The 13,990-nt window shown below is 50.2% G+C and overlaps 1 protein-coding gene across 1 annotated transcript in view; it reads right to left on the bottom strand.

Moving 5' to 3' along the window:
* The window catches only part of FAIM (Fas apoptotic inhibitory molecule), a 132,007-nt gene extending 118,225 nt beyond the window's left edge, over window positions 1-13,782 (bottom strand). The window contains exon 1 of the mRNA XM_086958875.1: window positions 13,509-13,782. The gene's annotated coding sequence lies outside the window, so the exon portion shown is untranslated. The remainder of the gene's footprint in view (window positions 1-13,508) is intronic.
* Window positions 13,783-13,990: the final 208 nt, after the last annotated feature.

The raw sequence follows: 13,990 nt of genomic DNA, 5'->3' as shown, positions 1-13,990 counted from the left end.
GGCCTGCGGCGCTCCAAGTCCCTCAAAGTTTCTTCCGCTTTCATTAGATCATTCAGCACAGTCGTTCGAGCATTCGAGAACCTGCCCAAGCACACCCCTCTCACCATCACTTTCATTGCATCCCATTCAGTAGATCTACTCGTCGCCGTTCCCTCATTCACACCGAAATAACTATCAATGCCTTGCCGGACCGCATCGTCGAACACAGAATCCTCTAGCGTCTCCGGCCGAAGCTGCCATGTTGGTATTACTGAGCGCTCCCTCTGCCACTGAATATGCACCAATAGGGGGTTATGATCGGATATAGTCCTAGCAAGGTACTCCGCATGGGTAATCAATGGGGCTAGGGAGCTCCCGCAAAGCACCGAATCGATCCTGACATGTAGATCATGGAGAGCGGAATAAAAGGAGTAATCCCTGGTTCCCCTGTGCCTCTCCCTCCAGACATCCAGCAACCCCCACCGTTCTTGCCAGTCCTTCCTGTGCGCGGCCAGCCTGCGCACAGGAGAGTCTACTAGGGGGGGATGGGACCTATCCAGAGCCACATCCGTAATCGAGTTGAAGTCCCCCCCTAGCACTATCGGACCCGCCAGGAAAGAGGCCAAGGACCCCGAGAGGCTATCAAAGTATCGGCCTTGGTCAGTGTTCGGTGCATAAACACAACAGAAAACCACATCCCGTCCATATAATCTCCCCTCCACCGCTACAAACCTGCCATCCGGATCCACCACCTGATTCAGCACTTGAAAGGGTATCCCCGCCCTCACCCAGATCAAGACCCCCCTGGCGTACGCCGAGTAAGTGGTGCCAAAAACCTGGCCCCGCCATCTTTTCTGCAAGGCAGCGCACTCTTTTTTGGTGAGATGAGTCTCCTGGAGCATAGCTATCTGAACCCCCCTGCGTACCAGGAATGCATGTACTTTGTGACGTTTTACCATAGTCCGCAGCCCCCGGACATTCCACGTTAGGCATTTCAAATTAGGTAATGTCCCCATTCCAGTCCCGTACAGTCCGAATCAAAGGACAACGGTCCATGACCCCCCCAATGCAGTTGCCCCCCCCCAAACAGCCCCAAAACTGAAACATTCCCCAAACCCCACACCCCAGGACAGAGCACACGAACCCAATGGCCGCCCCCATCCAAACCTTGATCCAACTTCTCGCACACTTACCCTGCGGTCTCCACCACAGTCGACATTAAGGGCCTAGGGGGGGTGAGTCGCCGCCGACCCCAGCTAGCGGAGCCCGCATCCCGCCCATCATCCCCACCGAGACACTCAGCTCCCCCACCCGGCAACCCGCCCCCCAGCAACAGGATATCATCCTACCATGAAGTCCCGATCTAGTCCCAAGTCTATCTCAGCCGCAGATAATATCATCCGAAGTCTGTGGGGTCACTTTCGGCCCCTTCTGGCTCTCCGCCTCCGAAAGTTCCTCTCCTGTTCTGCTGCCTTCCCCTCCCGAGTCCGTTTCGGCCCGTTCACTGTTCTGTTGTGACCCTGTAATGGCCGCCGTCGCTGCGAGTGCATCCCTCTTCTCCGCCGCCATTTGAGCCTCCCGTTTCTCCCGCTGGCGCCTGTTGCGGGACCTGATGCGTTGCGATTGCCGCACCCGGGGCTGCTTGGGCTGGTCTCGCCGACTTTGGTGCGTTCTGTCCGTCCCCGCTCTGTACAACTCAAGCCATTGCCAGACCTCGTCCGGAGTCTGGAAAAAGTGTGTGGTGCCATCCATGATAATCCGCAGCTTGGCCGGGTAGAGCAAGGAGTACTGGATGCCTTCCTCCCTGAGCTCCTTCTTCACAGCAAGGAACGATGCCCTGTCCTTCTGGACCGCCTGTGTATAATCCGGAAAGATCGTTACCTTGCTGTTTTCCACCTCATAAGGGCCCGACATCCTGGCCCGCTGGATGAGGAGATCTCGGTCCTTGTAGTGGAGGAGCCGCACCACCATCGGTCGGGGGGGGGCGGCCAAGCCCCGGCGGGCGAGCGGGCACCCGGTGAGCTCGCTCCAGAGTGAAAAATGGAGTAAGCCCCTCCGGCGCCACCACAGTGCGGAACCAGTTCTCCATGTAGGCCACCGCATCTTCCCCCTCAATCCGTTCCGGCAGGCCTACTACCCGCACGTTGTTCCGCCTATTGCGGCCTTCGGCATCCTCCGCCCTCCGCTCTAGAGTGTCCAGTCGGGCCAAAATGTCCGTGATCCTGTGCTCCGCGGTCACCACCGAAGGCTTTAGGTCCAGCAACAGTTGGTCATGATCCTTGACCCGATCCGCCAGCTTCGCGTGATCCGCGCGTAGCAGCCCCAGGCCCGTGGCCACTTGGGCAATGTCATTGTGTAGCGCCTCCTTAGTGGAGGTGATCGCCTCAAGGATGGCATCCAAGCGCCGGTTCAGCCGCTGTTCCTGGTCAAGCTCCGGGGAGGGACTCTCACTCAGCTGGGTCGATGTCGCCGAGTCCCCCTCGCGGCTCCCGGGCATCGGCCCTCTGATCGCCGCCATGTTAGGGCACTGCGTCACAAGTCCGGTCACCCGTTCTGCCGGCACGCCCGTGGGTCCGTACCGGTCTCCAGGCACCAGACAGTACTATGTCCCCGCCGACGGTCTCAGGAGCAATGGCCAGGCAGACGAGCTCCGTCCCGTCACCCCCCTTGGGCCTGCGTGAGGGAGGATGAGTCTTAGGGCGGTGGCCGACGAGAGCCCCTGATCTGCTGGGTGAATCGGGCAGCGCCCCCCGGTCTCAGGGCGTCGCGCCGCCAATCCTAGTGCGCCGGGCAGCCGGGTGCAGGGTCCCTCGCCACTTGGCGACAGCCGGACTCAGGGCTGAAGTTCGGAACCGTCCGACCTCCTCGCCGCCATTTTCTTCACACCCCGGACTACACCTCGGCCGCCTCTTTCCTCGATCTCCTCGGGGCCAGCAGTCCCCCAGCGACTCTCCGATTACGTCCAGCTGTCCCCTTTCACTTCAGAGGGCAAGAACTTCGTCTCCGGGTCGCCTAGGGTTCCGAACACAGGAGAATTAGCGGGATTCCGCGTGGAGCTGCGAGCTCACGCCGCCATCCCGATCGGCGTCCAAGCCACGCCCCAAGAGCATTTGTCTATGCTGCTTTTGGAGAGACATGCAATGATTTTAGCATTAGGATATAATGCATCATAGTGTGGCAAGGGTCTCGGAACACCTCAGGGTTCACAAGGTTGGTGGCACTCTGTATGGAGTGAGGGCACGTAAGAAATGCTACTTCCAGAAAGGGAAATCAATCCAGATTAGCCACTGCTGAGAATTAGTCCTATTGAATAGGAGTTCATGGGGCAAGAGCATTCTGAAGTTAGTGAAACTCTTTACGTCAAGGGAGGTAGAGGGAGGGAGGGAGACAGAGACAGAGGGAGAGGGAGGTAGACCGAGAAATGGAGACAGGGAAAGGGAGACAGACAGAGGGCGGAGGTCGACAGAGGGAGGGAGGCGGGGAGGGAGGCAGAAGTGAGGGAGTGAGGGAGGCGGTGGAGGGAAGCAGAAGTGAGGGAGTGAGGGAGTGGGGGAAGGGGAGTGAGGGAGTGAGGGAAGGGGAGTGAGTGAGGAAGTAAGGAAAGGGGAGTGAGGGAGGGAGTGTGGGAGGCAGAGGGAGGGAGGCGGAAGTGAGGGAGGTAGAGGAGGAAGGGTAGTTAGGGAGAGGGGAGAGGGGAGGAGAGAGGGAAGGAGAGGGAGGGAGACAGAGACAGAGGGAGAGGGAGACAGAGAAATGGAGACAGAGAAAGGGAGACAGGCAGAGGGCGGAAGTCGACAGAGGGAGGGAGGCGGGGGAGGGAAGCAGAAGTGAGGGAGGCGGCGGAGGGAAGCAGAAGTGAGGGAGTGGGGGAAGGGGAGTGAGGGAAGGGGAGTGAGTGAGGGAGTGAGGGAGGCAGAGGGAGGGAGGCAGAAGTGAGGGGAGGGGAATGAGGGAGAGAGGGAAGGGGAGGGAGGGAGGGAAGGGGAGAGAGGGAGAGTGGGAAGGGGAGTGAGGGAGGGAGTGAGGGAAGGGGAGGGAGGGAGGGAGGGAGTGAGGGAAGGGGAGTGAGGGAGGGAGAGAGGGAAGGGGAGAGAGGTAGAGTGGGAAGGGGAGTGAGGGAGAGAGAGGAGGAAGGGTAGTTAGGGAGAGGGGAGAGGGGAGGAGAGAGGGAAGGAGAGAGAGGGAGACAGAGAGAGAGGGAGTGAGACAGTCAGAGTGAGGGAGAGAGAGTCAGAGTGGATGAGACAGAGGGAGACAGGGAGAAAGGGAGAGAGAGGGATGGAGGGAGGGAGACAGAGAGAGAGAGAGAGAGAGATAGAGGGAGTGTGACAGAGATAGAGAGAGGGATGGAGGGAGGAAGAGACAGAGAGAGAGAGAGAGAGAAACAGATAGAGAGAGAAAGAGAGATGTGTGTATGCCGGGTCTGGTGGCTCAGTGGACGAAGGCGTCCGCTGCAGGGACCTGTGTTCAACCTCATGGCCACGTTTTTGTTGTTGTTGCTTTAGCCCCGCCCCCTCCCCCACTGACCCCGCCCCCACCAGTGCGGCCCTCGGACCCAAACCACAATGTAAATTTGGCCCCCGAGAGAAAGTTTGTGAGTACCCATGATCTAGATCAACTTTAGGTTTACATTAATGTCACATAAATAGAGAACAGCACCGACTAAATATAATGAAGAGGCCTATACAAGCTCTCCTTGAAATTACCCCCAGAGCAGGCCCCACCTACTTGATAAAACTCGCCAGTCACTCCATCACCAGGGCAAATAGCAACAGTGTTGGTTGCCACTTCCTACTACTTTTTCATCTGAGCTAACCCCCACCTGTTCTGACAAGAACTTTAAGGACAAGCGTTTAGCAACTACATTCAGACTATCAGCCTTTCACCCCAAATCCTTTGTTTGAAAAACCAGAAAAGATCATTCCAATCAGGCTATCTAATGCTTTAGCCATGTTGATGAAGATACTGCCACAGGGAATGTTCATTCATCCTGCCAAAAACATAAATAAGATGTATGTTTCGGACTCCTACCATGTATGAACCCACCCTCATCTGGATTCACCAAATACAGCAAGCCCAGTAAAAGCTGTGTAGCCAGGATTTTAGTGAGAATTTTACAGTCTAAGATGATCATAAAAAGGGGGTGGGAGGAGTGATCCTGAAGGTCAGAATCCCTTTTGAGCCTGATGACTAGAATAGCTTTAGAAGTGCTGAGGGTAGGAAGCCAATGTTTGTTTCAGCCTCACACATATTTAACAGTGTCCATGCCAACTCATCCTGGAAAGTGCTGTAGAATACAGACGGCAAGTCATCACTACAGGGAGTGTTTTTCGGGTCCACTTGCAAGATCCCTAGCTTAATTCAAGATAATGTCATTGAACAGTCTAATATATGCCTTTGTTCATGTGTTAATGTTTTAAATCTGAGGTCTGTAACCATTCACAAATGTACGGTTTTCCAGGGGCGAGCTGAAGTGAACTATAATGTTGAGTAAAACCCAGCAAAGGTTTTGTTTATGACAACCTACAATCTCGCTATTTTTCTCGAACAGCCATGCAACACTGCTTTCGATTGGCTGCAGAAAATTCAGTTATAATAATGGTAGAACACAAGTTAGAGCCAGACTGTAGACGGAAGAGCAAACTCTGAATGGACTATTAAAAAGTGTCTAAGCAATAGCTGCCCCGTGCAGGAGTGTGGATACAAATTGGGCAGTTAGATTTAACCTGACAAAAAGAGAGGACCAATGATACACATCTCAGTTCCAGATAATATGATATGAACTCCCTATAATAATGCAACAGAGAAAGGGAAATACATCTGTTCTACATCTATGAAATATGATTTTCCCTGTCGTTATCATGATGGCAGATCACAAGTTACATAGAGTCAGACTGATGACTAAAGAATGAATAAGTGGGGGCATGGCCAACAACATGGCCGAGTAGGCGCGTTTGCAGTGAGCTCCGCCAACCCAATATAGATCCGGCTATTATATGTCCCTTCGAGACACTATCCGCACCTATTCTCATGCCCTAGATGTAGCTGCCTGACCTTTCGCCTGGTGTCTTCCCAGCGGTTTGCGCTGCATGAAACTAGATATTTGCAGCCGCGGCCTGGGGCACAGCCTACCGGTCTGATGGAGAAAGATGGCAGCCTACGCATGCTGAGAGCAGTGACAGAGCAAGGGAGTGGAGATTGCCGTGCTGATATCGGGGCTCTTTGGGCCGGGCCCCTCGCATGGTTTTTCTCCCACAAACTGAACCACATGAAACTAGATAGTTCCACCCGCGGCCTGTGCAACTACCTGCCGGCCTGGAGGAGGGGAGCAGTCGGCTTGCGTTGAGGGCAGCAATAGAGCAGGAGAGTTAAACCAAACCTGTGCTGGTGAGTGGCTGCCCTGTGTCGACCCCTCTGGTGGCTGCGTGCCCCTGGAGAAGCTGTGACCGCCCGGGGTCTTCTGGCCCTGTGGGGGAGGACTTGGCCTGGGGGAGGGCTGGCCCGCTGTAGCTGGAGACTGGAGTGATGAGCGGGGACTGTGAGCGGAGCTCTGAAGCAGCGGAGATTGCGGCGGCCTGGAAAGAGCCCTTTTAATTGGGGGTGGAGACCGTATGTCACTGGGTCACCCACTGTGATTGAGAGGCGACGGGGATGGCGAGGAAGACCCTGAAGGTACCAAAGCAAGGGGGCCTCTTCCCTGAGGTCAGCGAATCTCCCAGTGAGGCCTGAGCCGTGCAGAAGCTGGTACACCCTCACCAGGTGATGTGGAGACTCGGATTGGAGCTCTGGGGTTGAGGAATGTGATTTAGCTGCACTCAGGATCCCACGTCTGGTAACCCCTGCGCAAATAACACTGTTGCGTGAACTGGTGTGGGGGCCCTGTGGACCGAGGCGGGAGGGGACTGCTGCCTCCCTGGTCGTGACGGAGGGTTCCCATGGTGGATGGCTCTCCTTTTTGGGGCCTCTGGGGCGCGGACTGCAGCAGTGACGGCTAGGCTGATCCTGTTCTGCCCCAGAGCCACTGAGGTCCTGGTGGAAAGCAACACCACCTGCTTCCCATTGAATACCTGGGGTCCTCTCCTGCTGACTATTTTCTCCTAGAGCCCTCCTCCTGTCTGACAGCCTCTGCTGTCCTCCCCAGTGGCCTATAAGCCCCCCTACTCTCTATGGATGCATTCCCACCCGATATGAATAGGACTTGATGCCTGGGAGACAATGCTGGGATCGCTGGACCTTTCGCCACGGAGACCCGGTAATCCCGGAGTCTTGAAAGGATTGCTTCAAATGTGAGCTTAACTCGATCTACGAGAAGGCAAGAAGTAAGTGGCTTCCTATACCAGCCCCAGGGGAGGTGACTGTCACTCAAACAACAGTGGGGGTGACTCGTCCTCCTTGGGAGGAAGACAGTTTCTGCATGCTGCCCTGCTACCCTCTTCCTCTTCGCTTGATCACTTTTCTATATATATGAACACTGTGTTGGCGCTCCTCCCACATCAGCCCACTAAGTGGAAATAACTGCACCCCTGGCTAAGGACAAGGAGCCCAAAATGGCATGACAGGGCAGGCTGGACCGTTATGCCCGAATGGTTACATCACGACGGAACAGGAGAGAAATCCTGCCCCTGCCCTGAATAATGCGGACTTGCTCCAGGCTATCTAGTCCTCCAAGGCAGTGCTAGAAAGTAAAATTCTCAAAGTCGCTCAGAGGTGTCCTTCTTGTGTCAGGATCTATGCAATGTCTCAGATAGAGTGACCCTGGTGGAGATAACACTCTCTGAAGTGGATGACATGGCCCTGAGCCTCAAAAAGAGTGCAGAGGAACTGCTGAGAACTGATGCTGAAATTCTACAGCACCTTGAAGATGTGGAGAACTGAGCCCAAAGGAATAATCCCCGCTTTCTCGGATTCCCAGGAGGAATTGAAGGCGATGTCACAAGTGAATTCCTCTGCACCTGGCTAAAAACTACATTTCCTAAAGATCGCTTCTCCTCATGGTTCGATGTGAAACGGGCACATAGAGCACTGAGAGTTAAGCCCCACCCCGTAGGTGCTGCCCTGCGACCCATCATTGCATAATTCCTCAATTTCCAAGATAGAGATGTCATCCAATGAGATCCTAAGAGAGAGTCGCAGACTAGGCGATATAAGACATGAAGGATCAAGGATCATGATATTTCCTGATTATAGCCTGGAATTGAGCCTCAGCGTTGACTTTTAATTCTGTGAAAACTAAATTCCTCGTTCTACAACTAAAATACATGCTCCTATTTCCAGCCAAACTGAAAGCCCTGTTTAATGGAAAATCATTCTTCTTCCACTCCCCAGAAGAGGCATGGACGTTGCTGGAGAAGCGGCTGCGGATCTAGCCCAACCCCACGGCCACACAGAACGCCGAACAAATCGACTGCCAGGTGCTAGGGCAAAGACCAGTCAGTGGTCACAGCGGAGGCGGATTATCAAAGCCACTTCCTTAGGATGGAAGACCCTATACCTGAAAAGAGCGCAGAGGAGGGGTGGACACTTGTCATCCAATAAAGAGAGAGATGAACATCAAAAACCCCAGCCTCCTTGTATTAACTCCCCTCACTGGACCCCACGATCACGACTGAGTGGATTGAACTCTTCTTCTGAGGTGGAGAGAACTCATCCTTTAGCAAAAGAATTTAGGGCAATTGAACAGGACTTGCTAAATATGAACCCACCTACGCGAACTCAAGATCTAAGTTTGAAGCATCAAATACTGGAAGTGGCAACTGAATAACCAAGAAAATTGTAGTAACCTGACGGCAAGATCCCACTCTCACCCACGCATAGTCCACCCTGGAGAGGATCATCTATTGGACTGCACAGAGTGTTCTCGCTCTATTATCTTTCCTTCCCCCTTTACCTGTTCTCCATCTTCTTTCTTTTCCCTCTTTGCTGGCCCCCTACTCTTTCCTAATTTTCCCTTTTTTATCCCTCATGTCTATTCCCTTGGGGTGATTTGATTCTTATCTGAACTAGTTGTTATGGGGATGGTGACAGATTCCCAGGTTGGGCCTACAATGTGTTCCGCTTCCCAGTTTCTGAGGAGCACAGTTGTGGGAAAGGGGGCGGGTTAGGGGGAGGATTGTGGGCAAATAGTTGAAAATGTTTGTTTCAAATTGGTATTTTTGTTTTTAACCTGCCAATCAGAGTGCAATTAGTACACAAAAGGAATAACACGAGCAGAGGGGGTGTGAGGGGAGACATGTGGTGACATCCAGGCGTGATGAGCCCTACTGATCAGAACCCTCAGCAGCCATCTGTCCTCACCTAGAATGTAAACATGATGGGTAGCAAGATTAAAAGAGGGCTAGAGGCTGCCCATCTTAAACGTCTTAAACCTGATGTAGCCCTATTACAAGACACCAATCTCAAAGGTATCCTCCGTCACTTCTTTACCCATGGGGCATACGTCTCACATTGGAACAGGCTGGCTTTTCGTCCAGATCCCATTGAGTAGCGATTTAAATCCAGAAATCTCCCCCTTCCACATACAGAAATCCTGGCTGGACCCCTAGGAACGTATGCTGCAGCACAGGGACTTCGGGGAAGACTCAATGTCACCTTAATCAGTGCCTAAGCCCCCCACCCCCAGCTCCAATCATGCACCTTAGACAAACTCACCAACATCCTCCTTGAAGTCAAATCCTCTCTACACATTCTAGGGGGAGACTTCAACAATGTGATGTCCCCAGACCTAGACAGATCTGGAGAATTCTACCCCGGGAAGATTTACACCCCTAGCTCAATTCAAAGGAACTCTGGGACTTACTGACTTATGGAGATGACATCATCCCCAAGACCAAACCTACTCTTATTACTCCGGTTCCCACAGAGTCTACTCCAGGCTCAACTTTATTTTTACGCCTGTGGGTGAAGTGGGTACGATACACAAAGCTGAATATTTTGCAAGAGACCTCTAACACCATTCCCCGCTCACATTTGTCCAGAACGCCTGTAAAGCTCACAGTGTGTGGAGGCTGAACGCTTGGGATCTAAGAGACGCCTCCACATTACGAGAAGCTCGCAAGGAATCAGAACTCTATCTTCTAGACAATAAAGACTCAATTGACTCAGCCGCCACACCATGGGAGGCATACAAAGCGGTCATGCGTGGCAGGATCCAAAATATTATCGCTTTCAATAAAAGAAAAACAATCTGAGAAGTAGATAAACTAGAACACAGACTGTTAAAAGCGGAGGCCCAACATCTCCTTTAACCTAGCCCCTTATTGCAGAGATGTATAGACACCCTGCATACTGAATATATTGACCTTGCCACTGACACAGTGTGTACGCATATGCTAGCCACACAACATCGTTTTTATGAACTAGGCGATAAAGCAGGGATATTGTTGGCCTGGCTGAGCCGCAGAGAAATAGAAGGTAAATGGATCTCCCAAATACAGGAGGAAGAAGGAACCCTCTACTCCACTGATGGACATTATGAGAGAATTTGCAAAATACTAAGCAAGCGCTCTATGATGAACAACCTGTAGCAAAAATTGTTCCAATCATTGATAATCTCAAGGAGACCCCCTCCCAACTCTGCCCAGCAAAGACTGTGAATCCTTAGACGCAGAAATTACCTTAGAGGAAGTTCAAAATGCTATTGCTCGATTAAATCCTGGTAAAACTCTGGGACCTAATGGTCTTCCCACTGATTTTTTTAAGAAGCAATGGCCTACATAGGTTGGAAACAAACAAATCACCCTGGAAACTCCACCATGGATGTGCAAATACTTGACAGAAATAGCCAAATTGAAAGTCTTTATACCTTGGGACAAATAGGTATTTCTAAAGTTAGCGACTTATTAGAACGGGAGTCTTAACCCCCCTTGTCCTCCCTCCAGAAGGAATTTCAAATCCACGATCACTAATACTATGAATACAAACAAACTCGCACATGCATGGAAAGCTGAAAATATCTCCTCAGAGCTCCCAGAATTTGCTCCATAAGATGGGAAGGCTTTTACTAGAGGTGCTGAAAGAAAAAGCAGTGTCATACACTAATAAAACCATCAACAGTAAGATGCCCAATACACTCCTAAAATTGAGAGCTACTTGGGAAGCTGATGTTGGCATATTTGAAGATCTTGACTGGGAGGTGGCATTGATGTTCTTGCGAGAAGTGACAATTAGAGCCCGCCTGCATTTTATCCAATTCAACATTTTACAAAGGATTTATTAGGAGGGTCCGATTGCATAAAATCTGCAGAGGGGCCTCACTGGCTTGTTTACGATGCGGAAGGGGGAAGAGGAGACTTCATCCACACTATATGGTCATGTTCGCCAATACAGACATATTGGTGCTGAGTGCTCTCAGAGAAATCCTGGAAGTGCAGATATCGAATACCCTAAATATGCCCTTGTGAGAATAATTAACGATTTTGATGTTACACGGATGAAACTCTTGTTGGGTAATTTAGGGTTGATAGTAGCCGAACGAGACCTAGCTAAGTGATGGAAGGTCCTAGAGATGGCAACTCTGGCTGAATAGAAGCGGGGTTTGGATATGTTTGTGCAGCCGAAAAAGACTTATCACAGTAGGGGATAATGACGCAAATTCTATGAAATATGAGGGGCATGGATGGACAACCATGGACTGTCTTAAGCGATTGATATTGCTTCAGGGCCTTCTTTTTAACAATGTTTTATGACCTGTGTTGATTCATTTTTTTTTAACCAGCCTGGACCGTATTAATTTCTCCTCTACTGCTCAAATTGTCTAATAATGCTAGTGCTTAATGTTTTGTGGTCCTAAAGCCATGCTTTTATGTTTAATGGGAGTACCCATCAGTACCCCCTTCAGTTATCTCCTTTGAAAGCCAAAATAAATATATATATATATATATATATATATTTGTAAATGAAGATTAAATAGACCATTAAGGAGGGAGTGTCTGGGCAATAGCTGGCCAGGAAGGCGCATATATACACATTAGATGTGAATGAGCGGTTAGATTTAACCTGACAACAAGCAAGGACCGTTGCTATACATCCCTGTTCCAGTTGATATGATATGAACTACCCTTAATAATGCAACAGAGAAGATACATCTGTGATAAACCTGTGAAATTTGATTCAGCCAGTCATAATATCTAACATGCCTATAAGGGCTTAAGCAATAAGAGTGCTAAAACCAAGACATTATATTTCATAGCTGGAAAATAACTGGCAAAAGAGGAGCCTTTAAATGTGTAAGTTCTTTAGCTGGTGAAAGCAGGAACGAGAGGATCTAAACTTTGACTTCTCTAACCAAGAGTTGTTAATGATGTATGAGTATGCTTGGGTTGTTTTTTTAAAAAGTTTTTTTGGTAATCAGATATGTCTTATGAATGTAGATATAATGCGAATCTGTATTGAATACATTACTTTTGTAGTTTTTGATATAAATTGAGTCCTTTATCACTTGCATGGTGTGGTTTGGCAGTGCAGCGGTTGCCAGACAATTATGTAAGAACACCAGGAGTGGGTCTTTGGCTCTACCCACATGTTGGGAGCCAGTAGTACGTTTTTATTGGGAAGAAGTTGTTTGCGTCCACACAAAAGTGCTTGCTATACACACAGCTGTGATCATTTTATTCATCCAGCTGCCTGAGGTTAAACTTTTACGGGCACACACATGTTATTACATATTTTAGATAACTTGATAATTTATGGGGTTTTTCTCTGGCAGAGGCACAGATGGGAGAAGGGCAGTCAGTAACCTACATGGAATTTTAGGCCTGTGCCAGGCCTTTTAACCCACACAAACATTATTCAAAAGTTTTTTGCTTCTATATCCATTTCCACACTATCTACTTGTAGTACTTCAAATTACCATACAGCAGTCTTCTAGAGCCAGGCCTTCTGGCATTGCTAATGCTTGTTTCATATGAGCTCAATACATTGTTGTTTACTATGATGTTTTATGGAGCCTAGTTATGTGAACTAGGCCAACCATGTATCGGGTTTGAAAGTAGGGCACGGATGGTTGTTAAGTTTTATGTTTATGGTCAGAGGTGATTTTAAGACAGCCCTTGCTGTGATACACCAGAGAAATCCACTGAAAATACGTGATGTCACGGTAGTTTGAGGTTTTTTTTAAATAATTGAAGTTGCCATATTGCCAGAAAGTCCACCAAATAATGTATAACTTCTAGACTTTCTACATAATTCCAGTTGCGGAAGTCTAACAGAAGACTGAGAACAAAGATAGGCACTGAAGCTACTCGCAGTCTCAGAATAGAAACGGCCATAGAGATAAGAAGAATCCAGCCCCGATTGTTCAATTAACAAAAAACTGTATTCTGGGAGCTGTAGTTTGGGGTTTTCTCATCTGACTCAACTAAAGTTTCTTGATTAGAAGGATGCCTAAAGCAAAAAATGCTGCGTCTTTTCGGCGACATGCAACAGTCTAGAGACCCCAGCAGGAAGGTGTGATTAGAGTCGTGCAATGGCGGCCAGGTAGAAAACCTACATGACCCCCCAATGGATCAAGCGACCTACGAACTAGGCCTTACCTCCCGATGGAAGATCTTTAAACATCCGAGCGAACGTACTTTGTTTCCGTATCTAGGCAACTGATTTTAAACTGATTGACTTGGATATTGGGGCTGAACTGAAAGGGGCGGGGTGTTTGGAGCCGTGCCTTCCAGCACCCTGCGATTGGTTGAAAAGCACCATGCTCGGACTGTGATGGCCCGCCCATCACCAAGGAAACCGCCACTGCTGGTGCACAAAAATAGAAGAAAACACGCCTCTCGCTCCGGAAGAGAGTATTCAATTCTTGAACCGGAAGACTCCGCATTATTGCACCGGAAGGAACTATTAAGCCAGATTAGTCGCTGCTGTTGGTTGTTGCAGGCGCCTGTGGCTTAGTGTTGCGCATGAGAAGGAGTTTGGCGGGAGAAAGGCCAGAACATCATGTTCACGCTGCTGTCCAGGATGTCAGGGGGCAGACCGCTGGGGACACAGAGCAGAGAGACTGCTGTCTGGCCTAACA

Source organism: Lissotriton vulgaris, chromosome 2_1 (genome assembly GCF_964263255.1).
Source record: "Lissotriton vulgaris chromosome 2_1, aLisVul1.2, whole genome shotgun sequence".
Lineage (NCBI taxonomy): Eukaryota > Metazoa > Chordata > Amphibia > Caudata > Salamandridae > Lissotriton > Lissotriton vulgaris.
The sequence above is the reverse complement of the archived record's forward strand: the minus strand, read 5'-3'. Positions and strand labels throughout refer to the sequence as shown.